The following is a 21,692-nucleotide window of genomic DNA, read 5'->3' as shown; positions in this document are numbered from 1 at the left end:
TTCAGCAGTATATGTAAAGATTTGTATTCCATGACCAGAGATGCAAGGCTGATTTAATATTTGAAAATCAATTAAATGTAATCCACCATGTTAAAGGCTGAAGAAGAAAAATCACATGATCATGTCACTTGATACAGAAAGAGCATTTTACAGAATCGGACATCCATTTATGATAAAAGTTCTCAGAAAAATAGGAATAGAGGAGAACTTCCTCAACTTGATAAAGAGCAGCTTTGAAAAAACCTGCAGCCAGTGCTATACTTAATGGGGAAAAACTGGATGCTTTAGCCCTGTTGGTTTGCCAGGACTGCCACAATAAAGTACCACAGACTTGGTGGCTTTAACCACAGAAACTTATTTGCTCACAATTCCAGATCAAGGTGTGAGTAGGAGCGGTTTGTCCTGAGGCCTCTCCTTGCAGATGACCATCTTCTGTGCTGTCTTCACGTGGCCTGCCCTCTATGAGTCTGTGTCCCGATCTCCTCTTCTCATAAGGACACTAGTCATGTTGGATTAGGGCCCGCCCTAAACACCTGTGTACAAAAACCTGTATGTGAGTGTTTATAGCAGCTTTGTTGGTAATAGCCAAAACCTGGAAACAGCCCAGACGTCCTTCAGCAGGTAAATAGTTAGACAAACAGTGATACATCCACACCGTGGAATGCGATTCAGCAGTATGAGGAGAGAACTATTGAGAAATACATACCGTTGATAGATCGTTAGAGGATTAAATCCCCAAAGACTATATACTGTATGATTCCATTTACATAACATTTGGTACTGACAAGACTTACAGACAAGGAGAACAAACCGATGGTTGCCAGGGGGTGAGGAGGGGCGGGGGAGGTAGATGAAAGGCCACCACGAAGACCCTGTGGTGACGGAGCTGTGTCTTGACTGTGCCAGACGACGTCATTGTCACTTTCCTGGCTGTGATTTGCAGTGTAGTTTCCGGAGATGTTACCGCTGGGGGCAGTGGGTGAAGGTGAAGGCCAAACAGGATCTCTCGGCGTTATTTCTTACCGCTGCATGCAAATTTATAATGATCTCGAAGTAAAAAAGTTCAACTTAAAAAAAAAAGGACAACACGGCCTGCTCTGTTCTCTGGCTGCCTTTCTTGGCATTTGCCTCCGTCTGTTCGGGACGCCGTGCGCTTATTCTCTTCCTGCGCCCCAGGAACCATGTGAGTTCCCCAGAAAGGGTTGCTAAGGACTCTTCTAAAGGCGGCAAAGGGACTTATGCGTCAGCAACCTGTGTGGGAAGGAGCACAGAGCACAGACGTTTCCTCAGCAGGCTTCTGTGGTTGCAAGTGGCCGAAGTCGGCAACGGGTGTTAACGAATCACAACAGGACGTGCCATGGGAGCCTCCATGAGCAGAAAATTAGAGGTTAGAGCTCTCGGCTATGCGCCTAAGGGAGGAAGGGATGGGGAAGAAGTCAGTAAACAACTCTAAGTGGGTTTGCAGCATTTTGCAGCCTTACTGTGACTTCTTCATCCTCTCCCCTGGCCCCGCCGAAGGATACATTTGAATTTAGGTGGATGCTTCTGAGATATCCATCTTTTCAGTTCATTCCTGGATTGTTTCTTTGTAGTCTCTCTCTCTTTTTTTCTATCAGTCTTGGAGTTTTTAAAATTAAGGATTATGTGTATGAATGCATGCCTGTTTTAATTACCAAAAGGGAGAAAGGAACGCCTATGTATTGAGTGACAATATGTTATACTGAGCATTTTACAGTTGTTATTTAATCCTCTCAGCAAGGTAGGCATTATTTCTATTATTTTCTAGATGAGGATAGTAAAGCTCATCTATATGACTTCTCCAAAGGTCAGATGGCCAGTAAGTACCAGAGGCAGCATAACAACCCTGGTTCCAATGCCATATCTATCTATCTATCTATCCATCCATCCATCCATCCATCCATCCATTCATCCATCCATCCATCCATCCATCAATCCTATCTATCCTGTCCCGTACCATCCCATAAAAATCTACATTATATATGTTGAACTTTCACTCATATGGATGGCATATTAATTCTAAATTAAAATACTGAGTGCATTCTCTATGAGTTTTATAGGACATTTCTAGCTCAGGTAAATATTAACAAACTGCTTTAGCGTCTTAAGTGGTCTCTTTGAGGAGGAAGAGTATCCATGGCCAAATGAAATTTTCTCTATTGACTTGCTTATGTCATTTATACTGACGTACTGTAAATCATAAAATTCTAGCACTGGAATAAAACCCAAGTTCAACCTCTCTAGTTTACGGGTAAGGAAACTGAGTCCTAGAGTCATGGACTGGCTCCACACTGCACAGTTTAAGACTCAGGATCAGCACCCAGATGGACAGTGCCCAGCCCAGTGCTCTTCCTAGTTTAGCGTGTTGCTACAGAAGGAATGCTGGTTTACTGCTCATGCTCGTGACCTCTTCATGTGAGACAGAGCCTAGCTTAAGGTTTAAGATCACACACTGTGAAATCACCTGGCTCCACCTCCAGGATCTGTGACAAAACAAGCTCTTGACTCCTCAAGGCCCATTTCCTGTTTCGTGAACAGGAGTAACAATAGTACCAACTTCCTGAGAAGGTGGCAAGGATTAAATGAAATATTACATGTAAGTGCCTAGAACACAGTAAGCACTTGATAATCCTTAGCTATGATTCAGGTGTAAGGGGTTTGAGAGGGTATTATAAAGAGCTGCCAGGCGTTTATGGAGATGATTTATTTCTCAGTCATTGGAGCCAGGTCTCTGCCTGGGCTGCTCTGTTGCCTCTGGCACTTACGGGCCGTCTGACTTTGGAGAAGTCACATAACCAGTCCGAGCTTTCCTGTCCTCATCTAGAAAATGATAGAAATAATGCCTACCTTGCTGAGAGAATTAAACAAATGGAAAATGCTCAGCACAATATATTGGCACTTAATATATACAAGAAACCCACTTCCCCTTTTCCTTGTTGAAACAACTCTGCGCCTTTTGGTGTGAAATGCTGTAACTGGCTGCCAGGTGGTTGCAGAGCTCAGTCGCCGTGACTGTGGCCATAGTTTCATCTGGAACAAAACCAGCTCCGAAACTCATTTTCTAACCTTGAGTTTGACAACTGCACTTTAGAACATGCGCCATAGCCATTAATAATTCATGTTTGTTTATTGGTTCAATACTTCAAGAGAACAAGTTGGGAAACCTCAGGCCGCAGAGGAAAGGCCAGGGTTTGGGGCTCGTAGCACCTCGGGCAGGAACCCGGAGTGCTGTGCGCTTGCCGAGGGCTCCGGGCGGGTTTCGCAGTCATTGTTTCCCATTCAGGGGAGAACAGAGAGGAAAACACAGCCCTAGAAGGCCTGCTGTGAGACCAAGCTATATGTACACAGGACAGGAATAGCAGCCAATATCGACTGAGTATTTATTGTTCCACGCATTCTCCCAGTTAACTCATTTAATTGTCACAAGCATCCTATGAGGTAGGTACAGTCACCTCCATTTTGTGGATTTCAAACTCTGGCACCAAGAATTGATGTTACCTGCCCAAGACTACACAGCTAGCTAAGGGGTGGAATCTGAATTTAAAGCAAGTCATTAGCTGCCAAGCTTTACTGTTACCTTGGCAGATAGTAGGTAATGAATATTAATTCCCTGTCCTTTCACCTAAGATGGGCTTGTTGAACTAGAAGCCAATTTCAAAGTGGAAGGAAGGAGAGCCCCGCATCAGAAGGAATCACTCCAGGAAATAGATAATTAATAATGAGTGTAATTTCTTGTATTTAATGATGCAATAATAAACTCTAGGAGCATAGTAGAATTTTAACTAGTACTAAGTGAAATATGTTTAAAATTTTTATGGAAGAGCTTTAAACCAAAGCCATGGAGAAGGGATGATTATAAAGATCAGAACAGGAAAAAAAAAAATGTCATGGGAAAGGGAATTAATATTTATGGAGCATCTGTTATGTCCCAAACGCTATGTCCGCTAATTTACCAAGCTGGTTTTGTTTAATTTTCATAAACATCTCTGAGAGATGCAGATCGTCCTGGTGCATGGAGGAGGAGCCGGTGGCTCACGCAGGCTGAGAAACTTGCCTAAGCCCACATATCTGGCAAGTGTCAGAGCCAAGATCCAAACCGGCCGTGCTTGAGTCCCCGGCGGATGGTTTCCGCTCCATCCCGGCCTTCGTTCCAGGGGTCACACCTCTCATGGCTCTGCTAAGCTTTGTAAGGCACAAAGTGTCCTTGGCTGTGATTTTCAGAGCCCATTCATGGGCTGTTCCCGGGAAACCTCGCTCTTTAAGTACTGTGGAGCTGTCGCGTGGGTGGGTGCGAGGGGGGAGGGGTCTCCTCTCTGAGCCAAGACGAAGGCTTAGCATGCCATTCCTTTCCTGTCACAGGACTGACATTCAGGGGCTGGCTCTGAATTTGGCAAGGGGCCAAGCTTGAGACTGAATTTTGTTCCTCTTCAATGCACAGAAGCCTGAGGAAACAGGCCCATTTGGCAGGCCATACAGGGAGGGGTCTGTTGATATGAGCCACCAGGGAGGTTCATGGCAAAGAATTAGTTCCAGGGCTGAAGGGCGCACAAGCTTGATCTAGGCCTTTGCTTCTAGAGGCAGGGGAGAGATGTTTGTCGTCTTTGCAAACCCTGAAGGACACCAGTCTTGAGCCATAGGGAGAAGAGACTGGGAGTAAAAAGTAAGAGAATGGTTTGACTAAAATCTCTGTGATACGACAACACAAAGGTGGGCTTGAGGCATGCAGAGACCTCAGCAGTACATTGCATCAGGGAGCTTGCACCCAACAGGGAGAAAGTGTGAGCTGTCTGAGGGGGGCTGAGGGGACTCGAGTGTGAACACATGGCAGACACAGTCCTAGAACCCCGGAGGAGGAGGGGTTTGCTTTAAGTTTGAAGGACTCGCGCCAACAAGCGGGGTAGATTCAAAGAAGTAGTTCTGAGATTATCGCACTGATCTTTTTCTATTTCCAGGTAGGTACGATGAAGGAACGATGGGTTAGGATGCGATTTTAGAAGATGTCTCATCCTTAGAGACATCATTTATCTAATGGAGGAGATATCTCACAGATGTTAATTAAATGGTCCCACAAATATGTAACTTCAAATGGTGATAAGTTCTATGAAGGAGCTGGTGTGCAATGAGGAATCCGAGCTGGCCGGTGGGTGAGTGAATAAGGAAAGGTTTCCTCGGAGAAGTGATGTTTGCAGTGTGTGTGTGTCTGCACGTGCGCGCGGGCACGCATACATACGCGCCAGATGTGAATAGGTCAAATAAATGACAGCCTTTGAGAGGGGCAGCAGCACAAGACTCAAGATGTTTCGTCTCCGATTTGCAACACAGGGTTGCATTCATGAAAGCAGAAGTTAGTGCTGGGAGGGCCCGTTTTGCACAATTGGTCAGCGTGGCCTTGCAAGGCATGTGGACTGGGGGTATCCGATGACCTGGCCTCCACTGAGGACTCGGTGACCAGCAGGTTGCATGATTTCAAGCAGATTCGATAACCTCCACTTTGCCGCCTGTGGAGGAGGGCAGGGAATGAGCGATCTCTGCGGTTCCTCTGGTGCTTAAAAAAAATGCGATCGCGGCTTTTAAAGAGCCCTCAGAGAACGAGCTCGTCCTTTTAGCTTCGCAATTCCTCAGAAGTGTCCGGTCTTTCCCGTTGCCTCTCAGCGTAGGCCTTAGGAGAACGGACTTTATTTTGCTATCGTGCGAGGTCTCATTATTTTTTTGACATCACGTTGTCCTTCATTGCTCGACACCCGGCCCAGATGCTGACTATTCGGAGAACAGGATGTGTCATTGTCCCACTCAGTACCCACAGCCCACTGTCCACTTAGAGGACAAACGTTTCATCTGGTAAGTGCAATTAAAGCGACTCATGCTTTGCAGCACGTGGAGGAAGAGTGGAGGAAGGCCACCTGGTACATGTGTGAGAGTAACATCGTGGATTCCACTTGGAGATACAAAAAAGCAGGTACGTTAAACCTACTGGCTGCTCAATAACGGCTATGGCGGAACAAATCATGCTGCTGTTCTTCTAACTTCAGATGGTTAGCTGGCTGATTCTAAGACCCCCTTTATAGTTCTTCCATGGCATGAGAGGAAAAAAGTAGTAATAGTTGCACCTGTTACGATTGCAGAGAGCAACCAGGCTCTGTGCACCGGCACCTGGGTGATGCTTACCTGCGCTGCGTTTTCTCCCTGACTTACCTTTAGGTGGTTGTTTCTGCCGTGAATCTTTCTTCCCAGGGACTAGGGAGACAGCTTTTGGCCATTTTCATCTGATCAGGTAACATCTTAGAGAGGAATGAGTTCCTTGTATGGAGCACAGGAGAGAGGTAGGAGACAAAAACCTGGCATAGAGAAATTGAATACCAGTTTCCTCCCCAGTTCAGGTGCACCCGAGGGGGTGATAGGAATCTGTGAAATAATGCCGCATTGTGGGGGGGGGGGGGACAGCAGGAAAGGCTGGCACGCCCCCTTACCCTTTAATGTGCTCTGAACACTTGACTATAGTAAAAAAGTACAGTCGGAAGACCTAAGTGCGCACCATCGACTTCAGAAGAAAAATGTTACTTTTACGCCGTCTATTAAAACATTTACCGCCTCCACATGCTCCCGCACTTTCCAGAGAGAGGAATTTGCCCAATGAAAATTGAGAGCACATTTCTGAAAAACTGTTTTCCATAATCTTGCAAATTACTGCGCTCAGGTATTCTGGGTCGTAGCCAGATGGGGCTCTGGGGGGCGGTTAGCAGGGAAGTGACCGTGAACGGCCGTGAGACCCTGCGCAGGCGCAGACGGGCCTGGCGCGACCTTCCTGTGCAGGCGGCGCGGCTGGGGGCGCTGCCATTAATGGGGCGCCGGAGAGCCGTTTCTTCTCTATGTGCTGCTGCTAATTAGGCCTCCTGGAGACACATATCCTGAACCGCATACACCGTGCCAGGTTCCGACTGCTGCTGCTCGCTGGCCGGGCTCACACGAGCGTGCGAGCGGCGAGGCCGCCTGGCTCCAGCACGGCGCTGCTGCCCCTGGCTTTTCCCCGCACGTGGGCCCACTTGAGAGCTGCGGTGACTGAGGAACCCACAGTTTCTGCACTTTTTGGGGGAGTGGCGGGGGGTGGGGGGAAGCAATGGAGAGGAATGCATGATTTCATTAGCAATATCATGCGTATCAAATGTACTGAGTGGGTTTGAGATCACAGACTGTGTTACTTCCTTTTCACTTGTATGCTTGTGACATGGAGCATGCTACCTCCGGTAGGCGGTCAGGGGAGGTGGACCCTCCTTGCAGGGTCCCCATACAAGGCTGTTGAGGTCGTCCCCTACACAAGGGTGCCAGGCCTGGAGTCCAGCCCGCTGCCACCGATCCAGCATGAGTCTCTGTGCACATTAGACCCAGGCATTCTGGTTTCAGAATCTGAATTCTCGAGTACTCATCATTTTGACTTTATACACTGTCAGTGCACTGGGTGGGCCCTCACGTCCCGGAAACCAGCTTTATCGTTTACCAGCTAGCAGTCACTGAAGCCTGGGGAGAACAGGAAGGGAGAAGCGAACCTCTGAAAGCCAAAAGTTAAGTTAGGGCCCAGGTTGGTCTTCGCTGGCGAAAGAACTGTCCACCATAGTACCCCATACCTTGCTTTACTTCTCCCTTTAGTATCAAGGTCTGTAAGCAAATAGACAGGATTACTCATTCACAGCCTCGGCGTTATAGTTAACCTTTGGTTAAAAACTTACAGGGTTTTAAATACTAGTTGGCAAGTTGTGAAGCTCCAGTGATATAAGCAACAGTATCTGGCAGCTCAGAGATGCTGGCGTACCATCCGGGGGGCGGGTCACGAAGGTCTGGTCCACCTGGGTCAGGGTTGTGTGGTGACTGATGTTTAAGGACAGTGGTTGCAATTCTGCTGAGTCGGTCTTTTCAGGCCGACACTGTGCCCTTGGCTGTGGGCCAGTGGAAACATGGGCTTTGGAGGCAGAGCCTCAGCCCTTTCCAGCTGAGGGGACTCGAGCATGTTACTTAGCTTCTGAGGTTCCTCATCTCTAAAATGCCTTCTTCCCATGGTTGTTAGAATTAAATAAAATATGTAAAGCATCCAGCCCGGAGCCTGGAGCGGCATCAGAGGCTCTTAATAAATGTTAGTCTCCCCCGACCTCCTTTTCAAAATCATTAATGCTTTCTGTATTAGTTGCCTGGGACCGCCATAACAGAGTTCCAAAAATTGGGTGGCTCAAAACAACAAAAATTTATTTTTACAGTTCTAGAGGCCAGAAGTCCGAAGTCAAGGTGTTGGCTGGGCCATGGTCCTGCCGAAGCCGCTAAGGGAGGCTCCTGCCTGGCCTCTCCCAGCTTCTGGTGACTTCAGGTGCCCGCGGCTGGTAGCACCGTGGCTCCATCTCCCTGCCGTCTTCCCCTGTGTCCGCGTTTTCACTCGATGTTCTCTTCGTGTCTCTGTGCCCAGATTTCCTTCTTTTTATAAGGACTCCAGTCACATCGGATGGGGGTCCACCCTACTGGTCTCGTCTTAACTTGACAACATCTGGAAAGACCACATTTCCAAGAAGGTCACGCTCACAGGTACCAGGGGTTAGGATGTCAACGTGTCCTTCTGGAGGACACGATTGAACCTATAACAACGTCCCGTCTTCTGTAGGAAAATAATATCGGTGATTGTTTAGTAACTTTAGAGTTTCTAGAAGGCTTTATTATTTCTGCTCAGGGAGACAGGACTTTATATTTTTTGTAAAGGGGAGAAACGCCCAGTCAACCTCGTAGTGGCTTCGTTACATCAGGTGAAGATGTCAATTTAGATTTGTTGCAACATTCTCTTGTTTTGCTAAAAATCGCCAGAAGATACCATTTTTTTTCATTTAAGATTTCACTACAATCACTTCTCCATGTTGCATAGTTTCCATAATTTTCACAATCAATGTATATGTATCTAGTTGATGTACACAATTTATTTCCTGCTCGTTGAATATTTACAAGTCTCTAAGCAAGAACGTCTTGATGAAATGACAAATGCAGGGGGTGTCCTATGACTGTAGAGCGCCACCAGGCCAGTCTGCCTGAGCCGGGGGCACGTTATTGACGATCGTCCACTGGAAACAAAGTGAGCTGTAGAATCCAACAGAATGGGAGTTACTTCTCAGTCCGGGAGTCACGTCTCAGTCTTGGGGCTTTGCCATTGTGTGAATTTGGCATATTGAAAAAAAAAAAAAAAAAGGAAAGAAAGAAAAGTGGTGGAACAATGTTTAAAATAAGCGCATGTTTATATTCATATGAAAACCTGTGTCCGCGTCTGCAGGATCCACACAAAAGCTGAGGCAGGGTGAGCAAGCCCTGAGAAGTGGGGATGGAGTAAGCAGGGGCTGAGGAGATCGGTCACAGTTTGCTACATGTACATTTGTTTAGAAAAGAGTGCACTTTTCCTAATTTTTAAAGAATCACTTCAATTAACTAATTCAAAACCAAATCGACCAATTTAAAAAAAAAGCACCTGTTTTAAAAGCAGGTAATCATTTGAAACTAAGGGAATCTGACATTTTGAAAATACCTCTACCAATACCTCTTATTACAAATTGGAAAAGATAGTTATGGAGAAAAGACAATTTGAAAAGAGAAATAGAGAAGAGAAATCTTTATTCTTACTGTTGTCTCTGATTATATTTCCTTTGTAACCCACCAATAGTTCATTCAGATATCTGAGTCTCTTTAATCATCTTCCTTTTTAGAGAAAGAAAACAGTAGGAAAAATTAAAAACAACAATAATCAAATACATCCTTTGACTGAACTCTGAAGAAGTATTTAGGATTTTTGCTTTTGTTGTCGCTAACGTTGTCTTTAATAGGCTTCATTTTCAGCCAAAACTTGATTTTGCATGGTAAGCAAATATTCTTTTTCTTCATACAAATTTATCCTTAGTTTAGAAAATTCTGGAATGAATATATTCAGTAAAAATTTCAGTGTTTACAAGTCTCCTTGGTATAATGCTAATGATTTCTCAGTTATTTTCTCTACAGTTCTGTTGAACAAATTCTGTTTTCTCAAAGGCTGCATGGCTCAGCCTCACATATCATGTGTTGTTACCTTTAATGCCTGCTTTTGAAAAAGCAATGTGTACTGGTTTTAAAAATGAGAATTTTCCCTTTCTACTCTCCCTGCTCCCATTCTAACACACACTTATTAAAATATGAGGAAGTTAGTGGTGTACCTAGGAAATAAATTACTTTTAAAAAATGTAATATCCTTATTTAATATTCTTCAATAACATTCTAAAGTTATTATTCATTTAATTTCTAATCGGCTTATAGAAAAGGTCTCTATAAGAGATCATTCCTTTTTGATTTATACTTATAGAAGGATTACTAAAAGTTTCACAAATAATTGGGCTTGGAAAATTATATTCGATTTATTAATTATGTATTCATACAAGTTATAAGATATATCTTCAGTAAACATAGGAAGTTTCATCATAAATAATTGTTGATAATGGTCGAAAAAGATCAGTTAATGTTATTTGAAAACTTAAAAGAAAAAAACCTGATATGATTCTGACGAATGAAAACAAGAACTAAGTTCGGGCTGAGAGGTCATTGAGGATATTTCGAAACAACTCATACGTCACTAGTAATACAAAGATGGTTTAAATGACCTTATGTACCTATAGGGTTGCTCACTGATTTATGTAATGCTTCTTGGGGCTACCAGTTCTCATTATTCTTTAACACTGTCATCATCATCATCATCAAATTTGTTTAAAAAGAATTTATTAGTTACCTAACTATACATGACAGTGCGCACCGATGATACCCAGAGAATTCCATACACATACACACAAACTGAGGCTGCTGTTAAAGTGTTTGACATTGTGCCTTCTGCGGAGTAGGCAGCATAAACATGGCTTCTCTCTGAGTTTATAGATGAAAAAGATGAGACCTTAATGATTCGTGTTGCTTCAGCAGGTTCTTAGATTTTGAATCTCTTTTAACAGTAAGCACAGAACCTGGCACATGAGAGCAGCTTCATAAATGCTTACTGCCTTAAGAGATGACCTTCAACTAAACACCAATAAAAGTGTCAAGGAGACAAAAGTCTCAGGAAAGTCAATTAAATGCTGGTGCCACATGCTACAATACCAACTTGAATACTGTTTTTTTTTTTTTTTAATAGAAACAAAAATATTCTTCTGTGTAACTGACATGTAGCTTACATAATTAGATTTTATTTGCAGATGTTAATGTGGGATAAAAATATCATTTCTTTTTGTATGAGAAATTTGAAACGTGTTGAAAAACTGAGAAAATAATGAAATCTCAACATTAGTAAATCCAATAATGCAATTTGGATATTAATAAATTAAAGGAGAATAATCAAATGATGATCTCATCAAATGCTGAAAAGACATGATAGAATCTGCTATGTAGTCCTATTTTAAAAGAATTTATTAATGAGCTGCATGTCGTAGTAATGGGACATCAAGGCACTCCATTAAAGGTGGGAATAGGGTGGCAATTCCACCCCCACATTATTTTGGATCTTTGTTTCATACCATACTCAGAAGCATATTCTAAATTAATTTAAACTTAAATATAAAAAAAGTTTTGTAAAAGTACCAGAAGAAAATATAGCAGGGTTTTTTTTTTTTTTTTTAAATAATTACCTCTCTCTCTCCCTCTATTTCTTCCTTTTCCTTTCCTTCCTCTCTTTTCAAAATTTTTGGTCTTGGGCAGGTGGGGAAAGGAGGGGGACAGGGAGCTCAAAGCGAGGCAGTGAGATTGACATGGGCAAGGTCAGAGGCTGGTCTCAAAGCGCACCGCTTACCCTCGACTGTCTAAGTACCTTTGGCGCACTGCAATAACCTCAGTCAATCTCCCGGCAGCCAGCCAGGCGGTAAGGGAAGAATGTGGGACTGGGGACAGGGAAAGTGCCCGGCTCAGCAAGAACCCCGCAGGGCTGTCCGGCTGATCAAATGCAAAGCTTCAGAGTGGGGAGGTGACGCGGACCTGGCACCTGGCAGCAGGACACTGAGCCAAATGCCATCTGGAACCAGGGAAGCTGCATCAACCCCACGATTATGTAATTCCCTAGAAAGATTCTTTTCTGCTAACATTTCGAAAGAGACATTTTGAATTATTTCTCCAGAAATTATTTCGGTCAATCAGAATTAGCTCAGTAACAAGAGAAGGAGGATCTCTCTCTCTCTCTTCCAATTGAACAGAATACTTTCCTGATTATTAGCAAGCCGGGTTATACAAGACTAGAGTGAAATCCTTGCTTTCTGAAGGCAAGTATTTCACTGTTTCCAACGTCCAGTTAACTTGTTACCTCTTAGGTTCCTCTGTAGGTTACGAGCTCCCAGTAGCAGAGACAGGCCATCAACTTGTGTTCCTTGGGATGCTTTGTTCTATAGCACTGTAACGTTAATCCCTTTCCTGACTCAGGTTATGTAACACCTCTGTCTCGGTCTGTATGTTCCCCTGACACTTTATTTTCTATGCATACAGGATTCGGGGAGTAAGCTTATTACTCTTAGCACAACCTACTTATAACTCCACAGGGCTGGCAGGGATGTTGCAGTATTGTTAAGAGCAGTATCGAGGTCTAAGTCTCGCTCCCTCGGTTGTCAGATCTTCAGCACAAGTCAATCATTTGCTTTTGCTTCACTACACATGGATGGCTTTTGGTATTGATCTCAGGTCAATTAGCAGGTGTTAGCCAATCCAGCATTTTTAGTATTGCATGTAAAGTTGATTACGTTGGCTTCTAGGGGGAGAAGGTGTTCTGGACTCTGAAGATATAAGGTGTTTATTTAAAACTCTTATCTTACTTGCGGCTGCATTTTTTTTTTTAAATTTGTTGGTTTCAAATGATATTACCTTGACTTCTAGTGCTCAAAAGCATTGCTCCCCCTGCCCGACCTTTCATTTTGATTGTCAGGTGTTCTTGCTTAAAACCCTAAAACAAAACAAAACAAAACAAAACAAAAAAACCCCTAAACCTCTTGATGTTTCTAAGTTTGACTTGAGTTTTGAAGGATCCCCGATACTATTGCCCCCTAACTCACCACACAATCAGATGATAATGGCCAATACCTTAAAAAGTTAAGGATGACGAGAAATTATCTTTTAAAAATATTGTTTTCTTGGACATGGTTCCATAGTGTAGCAGTTAGCATGTCTGCTTTACATGCAGAAGGTCCTGGGTTTGCACCCCAGTGGAGCCATGGTCCATGGTCTACAGCCATGCCACTCTGAACAAGCCTAATCTCATCTGATCTCGCAAGCTAAGCATGGTCGGGTCTGGTTAGTACCTGGATGGGAGACCACCTAGGAAGACCACGTGCTTAGGCATAAATAATAATAAAAGTGTTTTCCTATTGCTGAAAAACATACATTCGAGGATAGAATGTTTGGGAAATAGAGGAGGGCCTAGGGAAGAAAATAAAAATCGCTCTAATGTCTCCACCCAGAGGTAGCCAACATTAGGATCTTCCTGTATAACATTGTACACATGCACATATACATGCATGTAGCAGTTTTAAAGCTCAGATGAGCAGAAATGTAATTTCTTTCCTGATCGAATTCAGCCTGCTCCTCAGCTCTCATTTCTGCTGATGAAGGAAAAACATTGTCTTTTGGTTAAACAATCACTCAGATTTAGGGGTGTCCTCATCCTTTTCTCCTGCCCTTGCTCCCACCTTTCCAGCCTCCTTTCACGCTACCCTATCCCGCAAATGGCTGGATGGCGAAAGGATCATCTCTGCAAAACCCAGGGGTCAGCACGGCGCACCCTGCCCTTGCCAGCTCCCCCAGCTCAAGGACCTTCAGCGGCTCCCGAGGAAGAAGTCCCGATTCCTCGGCCAGCCTTGCGAGACCCTCGCAGTCCCGCTCTGATCTCACTGCTGTTCTTGCTGATGCATTCTGCCCTCTGGACGCCAGAGTGTTCACTCTTTTCCTGAACGTAAACAACTACTCTGGCTTACTTTGTTTCCTCTGCAAGGAACAGCTGTAAACAACTACTCTGGCTTACTTTGTTTCCTCTGCAAGGAACAGCCTTTGCAGCTTTCATCACGGAGCAAATATCTTCATCAATGCCCACTTTATTATTATTATTATTATTATTATTTCCATCATCAATGCCCAGTTTAAATGCTCCCTTCTCTGGCTTGACTTATCGATGGTGGACTAATTCTTTTCTTCACGTTCTCCCTTAGCACCTTGTACCTGCCTCTATTATCGAACTAATTACACTATTATTAAAATTTGTGGGTCTGTTCCTTCCTCTGCAGTGTGAATTTATTCACACTTACTTTTATTCATTTTTTTTCCTTTTTCTTTCCAAAGTGGAGTTTTTTGTTTTTTTTTTACCCATAACTTTAAAGGTGCTAAATAATAGTTGAGGTAAAATGAAATAGTCTCTCTCAATACATATGTATTGGTTGATTAAAGAATATCAGGATCTAGAAGCCCAGCAGGTGGTAGGTCAAAAAAAAAGAAAAAAAAAATACTGGAATGGGTAAGAGATACAGAGAGAAGTGTAGGATGCCCAGGCGAGGAAATGCTGCAGGCTATGTTATTTGGTAGGAGTTCTTTAAAAGCTCGTGATGGAAAGATAACTGTCCTTTTCTGATGATTCCTCATTGAACTTGGAAGGAGAAAGTCACCGAATCCTCAGGTAGCGGTGGCTGGCAAGGGCCCCCTGCTGCACAGTCTGTGGAAATGACTAATTCTACAGCAAGAGCACGGCTTTCTAAATGGTCACCTGCGTCTGTCTGACAATTAAAAAGAGACAGATGTCCACCGATGGATAGATACGTAAGTGGTGTAGTGCAGTGGTATTCGGCTTTAACAGGGAGGGGACCCTGTCCCGTGTCATGATGTGGATGCACCTCGCGGACACCGTGCGCAGTGAAGTAAGCTCTTCACGAAAAAGGCCAGTGCTGCGTGATTCATTCCACTGGTATGAGGTACTTAGATAGATTCACAGCGAGGGAAAGTAGACAGAGGCTGGGGAGTTAGGACTGTAACAGGGTTTCCGTTTTGCAAGAGGAGGAAGTTCTGCAGATGGGCGGCGGCGATGGTTGCACAATAACACAAATGGAGTTAACGCCCCTGAAACATACACTTAAAAATGGTTAAGACGGTAAATTCTACGTGTTTTTTTACTGCAATTAAAAATGAACATGATTAAAAAGTGTAAGAGCCTATGACCCATTGTTTTATTTGCTCTAGGGGAGAATCCAGGTTTGGCACGGCCTGAAGCTTATAGAATTTAGGGGCCTCTTTTATAGAAAAAAGAGTTACAAATAGGAAATAAGAAAGCAGATATTTATCAGAATGAGAATAGGAAGGGATTGTGTAGGTAAGGGTCTTGAAACTTACTCTTCCTTCCTTGCAAGGAGCATCTGCTCCTGCTGGTCACAAAAGCGTTAGATTTTCCCCTGCCGCTCCTGCGTGCGACGGCTGTGGCTGTGCCGGGGAAGGTTTTCTCGTATGTCACAGTGCCACGTGGGTCACTCCTGTGCTCCTCAGTGGCTAGGTATGATTAGGTTTCAGTCAGCGCAATTGTCAGCTGCTTCTTTATTTTTCTAGGCAAGCCATCGCGCTTTCTGTCCCGCGTAGGCCCGTTTTATCTCCATATCCCACCACGCCGAGTACGACTTCAGTAAGCATAGCTGGGCCATTCTTTGTGTGTAAAGTTAATAACATGAGTGCCTTTGGGTGTTTTTCTAGCAAGGTTGGTGTGCTTAAATGGGTTGCTTGTCAGTCTTTTGGCTCCAGGGCAGTGACAGCAAGCACAGACATAAGAACCAAGAGGAATTGTCTTTGCTTCTTCAGTTATTGTCTTTTCTGGAGAAAACGCAGGGCGCGTGGGTGTGGGGTGATGAACAGGCTCCATGGTGATGGTCACAGAGGTCCAGACCTTGGGACCCAGCTGCTTCTAAATCTGGTGGATTCATTTTGAGTTGCAAAGAGTTCTTAGGAAAATGGCAAACTCAAAATGCAGAAGGGAAATTCCCCCAGCAGAGTTTCTGGGAAAAAATGCATCCTTCTTTTGTACAAAGTCTGAACTGTAGGACTCCCTCTTCCTCTGACTCATGTTTAATTGTAGTAGGAGAGAACGCGATGGCTGTTCTTAAAGTCATTTATTAGCTACATTCATTTTTAGGTTCTGTTTAAACCACGAGATATAAATAATGAGAAATTATTTTGAAATAATAAGAAAAAGTCATGATGTGATTTTTATATTTAACTTGAGAAGCATGACGTGAAGTGAAGTCAAGCGGGTCATGGGTAAAACAGTGCTTCAGAAATAGATTTCCTGAAAGCTCTTCTGGTTTCAGCTCCTGTGTGTGGGTTGTAGATGAGTAAATCCCTCAACTAATGAATGGCAGTGAGAAGGCCGGGCCCTTAACAAAGAAATTACTGTTTTATCTAATTATAGAAGCAATCGTGTGTACATTGGAGGAAAATTTTTATTTACATAAAAAAGAAAGAAAAATATTCTGTAATTCTGTTCAGAAATCATCTCTGTTAACCTTTAGGTTAATGTTTAAGTGTATTTTCCTGCAATGTTTGATACAGGTAATAATTTTTATATAAAAACATACAATTTGAAAATGTAGAGAACATGTTAGATAGACTGTTTGCACTCAAGAATTTAACATTCAGAGTTGTGAATATTTTTAGCAATCTAGAAGGTCCGTGACATGTAGAAACACAAGTTTGCTGACAGACTGGTGGGAAGCAATGAGTCAGCTGGCGGTGAGTCACGCAGTGGCTATCCACATCTCGGTTTGGCTTTGCTGTTCTCTGCAGGGGAGGAGCAACGAAGTGAATATTTGTGGTCACTACTGCTTCGTACCTCCCAATAGGCATTCTCCCCATCGTAGGTTAGACATGTTTTCGTCACATCAGTGGGTGGTGAATGGTTCTGCCCAAAGATACTCTCCCGGGCTCTGTAATCTCCAGGGAAGATGGACCCATGGTCCCAAGGGTACAGGAAAGGGTGCCAAGTCCAGGGAGGCGGGTGTTACAGCTGAACTGTACCTGCCAAATTCATATGTTGAGTTCTAACCTCTGGTACCTCACAGTGCGATCTTATCTGGGAGGTAGGTGATTTTTTTTTTTTTCCAAGCTTTTGGTTTGGCCATATTTTCTTCTTTTTTAAAATTGAGGTATAATTGACATATAACATTATAGTAGTTTCAGGTATACGATATAACGATTTCACATTTGAATGTATTGCAAAATGATCACCAGAATGATAGTTAGTGTCTACCACTATACCTAGCTACAGATTATTATTTTTTTTTTTTGCGGTGAGAACTTTTAAGAGCTCCTCTCTTAGCTTCACGTCTGCTCTCTCCTCGCCATCTTCCGTGGTCTGGCTTCGCTGGACTCATTACCCTCCTCCAGATATGACGGGTATTTTTCTGGCTCTGAGCTTTTGCTCTTACCGTTTTGTACACCTGGAACGCCCCTTCTATCCTGGATTAATCTTACTCATCCTTCAAGTCCCAGAGCAAGTGATAATAATGGTGACAGCTAACAATGAAGCACTCGTTCTGTGCTTGTTCTAAGCACTGTACATTGTTTATCTCTTTTAATTTTTACAACGGATGTGAGATAGGTCCTATTGTTATCCTTATTTTTACCATCGAAGAAACAAGGACATAAAGCAGTCACCTAGGAAGTGTGAGAGCCGGAATCTGAACCCGGGGGCTGGCTGGCCACAGAGCAGAGCTCTCGACCAGTATGTGACAGGACGTTTCCCCACCACCGACCCCACCTTTGGAGCTGAATTAATCTCCTTTGCTGTGCTTCCAAGGACCCAAACTGGGTCAAAGGTAGTTGTTTTCTGTCTTTGTATAGTCTTCTTAGAGTGCTTGCTCTCTAACATTTAGTAGATGTCAATAAATGTGTGGTGGCGGTGTGGTCACGTTTATGTGTTAACGTGGCTACGTGATAGGACCAATTATGTAATCCAACACTGATCTGGGCATTGCAGCGAAGGTATTTTGTAGACGTGATTAACATCTAGGACCCGTTACTTGAAGTACAGGAGATTATCCTTGGTATTTATCTGGATGAGCCTGTCCAATCAGATGGAAGTTCTTAAAAGAAAACCGAGGTTTCCCCGAAGACTGTAATGCGTGTCCAGCCTGCCGCCCTGCTCCGTAGGGCTCTGACTTGCCTAACCAGTGTCCACAGCGGCGCAAGCCACATCCTCGCAGGGAACCTTCCCCTCTCCCCTTCCCTGGGGGAACCCCGACCAACAGGGTTTGCTGCACTTGATGATGTAGGCCAGCTTGTAAGGGCTCAGTGTCCTTGTTGTTTCTTGAGTTCTTAGTCGAATCTTGACTTCCTCTAGGATACATTTAAGGGTTTTTCAGAATTCCCAAAGTTTTTAGCATGGTCACGTTCGCACAAGCTCCAGGTTGTCTCCTGGATCATGTATTCTGCAAGAATCAGAGGGTTCTCTCACAGCATCCTCAAAACCCTATACTAAAGGTCATTTCAGCAGAAGTGGAGTTACTGTGAGGCAAGCGAGGCTTAACACTTCAGGGCCACGCTCTCATCCGGGCCCTGCCAGGCTCTGGGAGATTCTTAGCAACGTGTTCACATGGACATCTGGCTCGCATGCAGTTTGTAATAGGAAGATATTGTAGGATATGTATTTGGAAAGAGATTTTGCAATGTTTTAATGAAAACATTCAATGTTTTGAGAAAGTATAGACTTGATTTGGACCTACATGAAGGGCATCTTCTTTGGTCATCTGTAAAATTTTTATTAAAAAAGAAAATTATGAAAAAAATAAATGGAATGTGAAACAGAAGTGCCTAAGAGGAGTGACAAAATCCATAGACATTTTTCTGTTATCAAGAAGTAAATTTTAATAAAATTTTCAGATCATTACTAAAGTGGTAGTCCATTGAGAGGAAGAACTAAATTTTGAATCGCAATAATGAGTAAGGTCTTAGATTGTTTGATCATATAACCAGTGAAGAGGATCAATCACATAAACACATTAGGAAAAGATTTATATTTCCTGCTTATTTGATAAAATACTGATATTGATGAAGACAATTTAAAATTCACATTATGTCATTACATTGAGGATATTGATAACAAAGTATTCAAGGAAATATCAATTAGCCATTTAGTATATAAGATTAGCTGCTGCTCAAAAAATCCCGAAATGCTCTGAAATTTTACATCTCGTTTATTAAAGATGTTAGTTAGAGGTATTTTCAGATTTGACAATTTTTAACATTTTACATGGCTTTACTAGTGAGTTGTGAAGCTAAGAAACCTTTCTAAACTATAAATAATAAATACACATTTTGGTCAGTCTTCATGGAAGAGAGACTGAATTATCTTTTATTTTTTCTATAGAAAGTAATTTTATGAAATCTCATGATATGAGGAGGCAAAGTATGTGCAGCCAAAAAATGTATTGTAGAAGTGTGTTAGGTATTTAATTAGTAAAAAAAAGTCAAGTTATTTTTCTAATTTTGGTAATTATGGATGTTTGACAGATTTAAAAAATTTTATAATTTGTTGAAGTTTCTTTTTTGGTTCTAAATAGATATTTACCTAATTTAAAAATTCTTTTTCTTGTAGAGGACCCAAATTGTAGGATCATCAGGTGCCCCAAAACCTGGTTTTCAACTATCACTAAGGCTTTTTTTCTTATCTGTTGCCTTTGTCCCTCCAAGAACTTGGAATTAGATTTTCAGGGTTCCAGATAATAGAATGATACATAGAAAGCCGCAAAGTTGGACTTCACAGCAGGCTTAATTCAAATTTGTATCTCAGTGAAATGACAGATGATTACAACGGATTATCGCAAATCTTTGGAGCTGCTTGAGTGTGACTTAACTGCTACCTCAAATGTTAAATTATCAAATTCTACAGATTTAGTGTAGAAGCTTTGGCTGTGTGGGGAGCTCTCTGATCTCCTTGGAAAAGACAGTCTGATGCTAACTTTAAACCTTAGCATCTCCCAAGTACGCTTGTTTCGTGACTGGATGCTGGCTTTCAAATGTCCCATTCCATTGCGTCGAAGAAGACAGGGACTCTGTCCGTGGAAGCTGGAAAATACACATCAAGTGGCTTAGACAGGGCCCGGGCATTTTTCACATGGTCATTGATTCATGGCTCCTCCACTATAGAGATGACTTCCATAAACAGGGAACTCTTTTTAATGAAATAAGGCCAACTTCAGTAAGCAGATATGGTCTGGCTCTTGATATGTATCTACTTAGAAAGATTTTTGCCTCATTGGTAGAACCGCTAAGGTCCGAGATGGAACTCTCCCTTATGAGGGAATGCGTACGTGTCTTCTGTGGAATATCTAATATTTTTCTCTTTAAATCCGGATGTGGGGAGTGGGCATGGGGAGGAAGCTTCCTTGTATACTGCTCACTCAGTGACGGATGTGAACAGGGGAGACCTGGGCTCCTCAGTGACCTTGACCATGACCTTAACCTCTTTTAAGTATCATAGGCGACTGTACATCAGCCTTTCTGCTTTGTTTCATGCTCCTTTATGGGTCCCGTGGATCAGAGAATGTGCATCAGAGAGTCCCTGATGCACAAGGGCAAAGGCACCGAGGGCCCTGTCCTTCCCCCACTGTCATGTGAGTCTGTTCGGGATGCGCGGGGTCAACGCCACCTTCTGCTTCCGCTCCGTGTTTGCCTTGCGTGAGTCGGGGCGCCGTACCGCGTGCTGCTCAGCGCGGGCGGAGCGGCCCTCGAACCTGTTCGTGATCCGCGCCTCTCCTCGTGGGCTTTTCTTGACGGGCAATGCTCTCTCATCCCGTGCGCACGTGTCCGGAATTTTATGCATAATTTGATCATCTCGACCACGTAGTTTCTGTTCCTTCTACGGGATCGCCTGTCTTTTGAGTCTCTGCATTAGCACCTTATTTACATTTCGATGAAGGCCCTTGCCTAGCTGGCCCGTGGGCGGGGTCGCACAGAATTGCACAGGTGAGGTACCTGCCTCTGTCGGTGAAGTTCGCAGTGACTGCTCCTCCCTCCTCCTGCATTAGCTTTTCACCGTCCTCCTGCGTAACTTCCCGTGATGACAAGCCACCGGAGTTCAAGGGCGGAAGATCACCACGGATCCCTTTCACGTTAACTTTAAAGTGAAAATCACTTTTCTGACCCCAGGGGAAAGATGTTTTCCTTCTCTATGCTGTCATGACCCTCCCAAAGCCCCATACAAATTGCTTTTAGGACCAGCATGTTTCTTTAGACAAAAATGTGCCTTAAGACATCCTAAATTTTCTAAATATTTAAAGAGAAAACAACAATCTTTCTCATAATTTCAAATCTTCTGGAAACTTATAAGAAATCAGCCTTACATTTCCATCTCACAGTCATTATCATATTATCATGGAAGCATTTAAAAGTCATGGCTATGTATCTGGATCTCAGGCCCTTACCCACATTTTTAGAGTTCGAATTCTTTTATTACACACTAGATGTCACTCTTTACCCAGTGAATCTCAGAGCTAAGTGTTGCGGTGAGTTAATTAGGAAAAAAAGCTATTTAGAAAAGAGTGTTTAAGTGGTTGCAAAACATATTTTCAATTACTTTCAAACAGGACATTTCCCCCACAGTTTGTGAGAGGCATTCATTGTTTATTTAGTAAAAAGAAACCCTTTAAAATTCG

General features: G+C 43.2%; 1 long non-coding RNA gene across 3 annotated transcripts in view; it reads left to right on the top strand.

The window, feature by feature from the left end:
• The window catches only part of LOC107514617, a 235,651-nt gene that overhangs the window by 25,134 nt on the left and 188,825 nt on the right, over nucleotides 1-21,692 (top strand). The window lies entirely within an intron of this gene.

The sequence above is a fragment of the Rousettus aegyptiacus genome, unplaced genomic scaffold (assembly GCF_014176215.1).
Source record: "Rousettus aegyptiacus isolate mRouAeg1 unplaced genomic scaffold, mRouAeg1.p scaffold_m13_p_16, whole genome shotgun sequence".
In the NCBI taxonomy this organism is placed as follows: Eukaryota; Metazoa; Chordata; class Mammalia; order Chiroptera; family Pteropodidae; genus Rousettus; species Rousettus aegyptiacus.
This window is presented reverse-complemented; position numbering and strand designations above follow the sequence as displayed.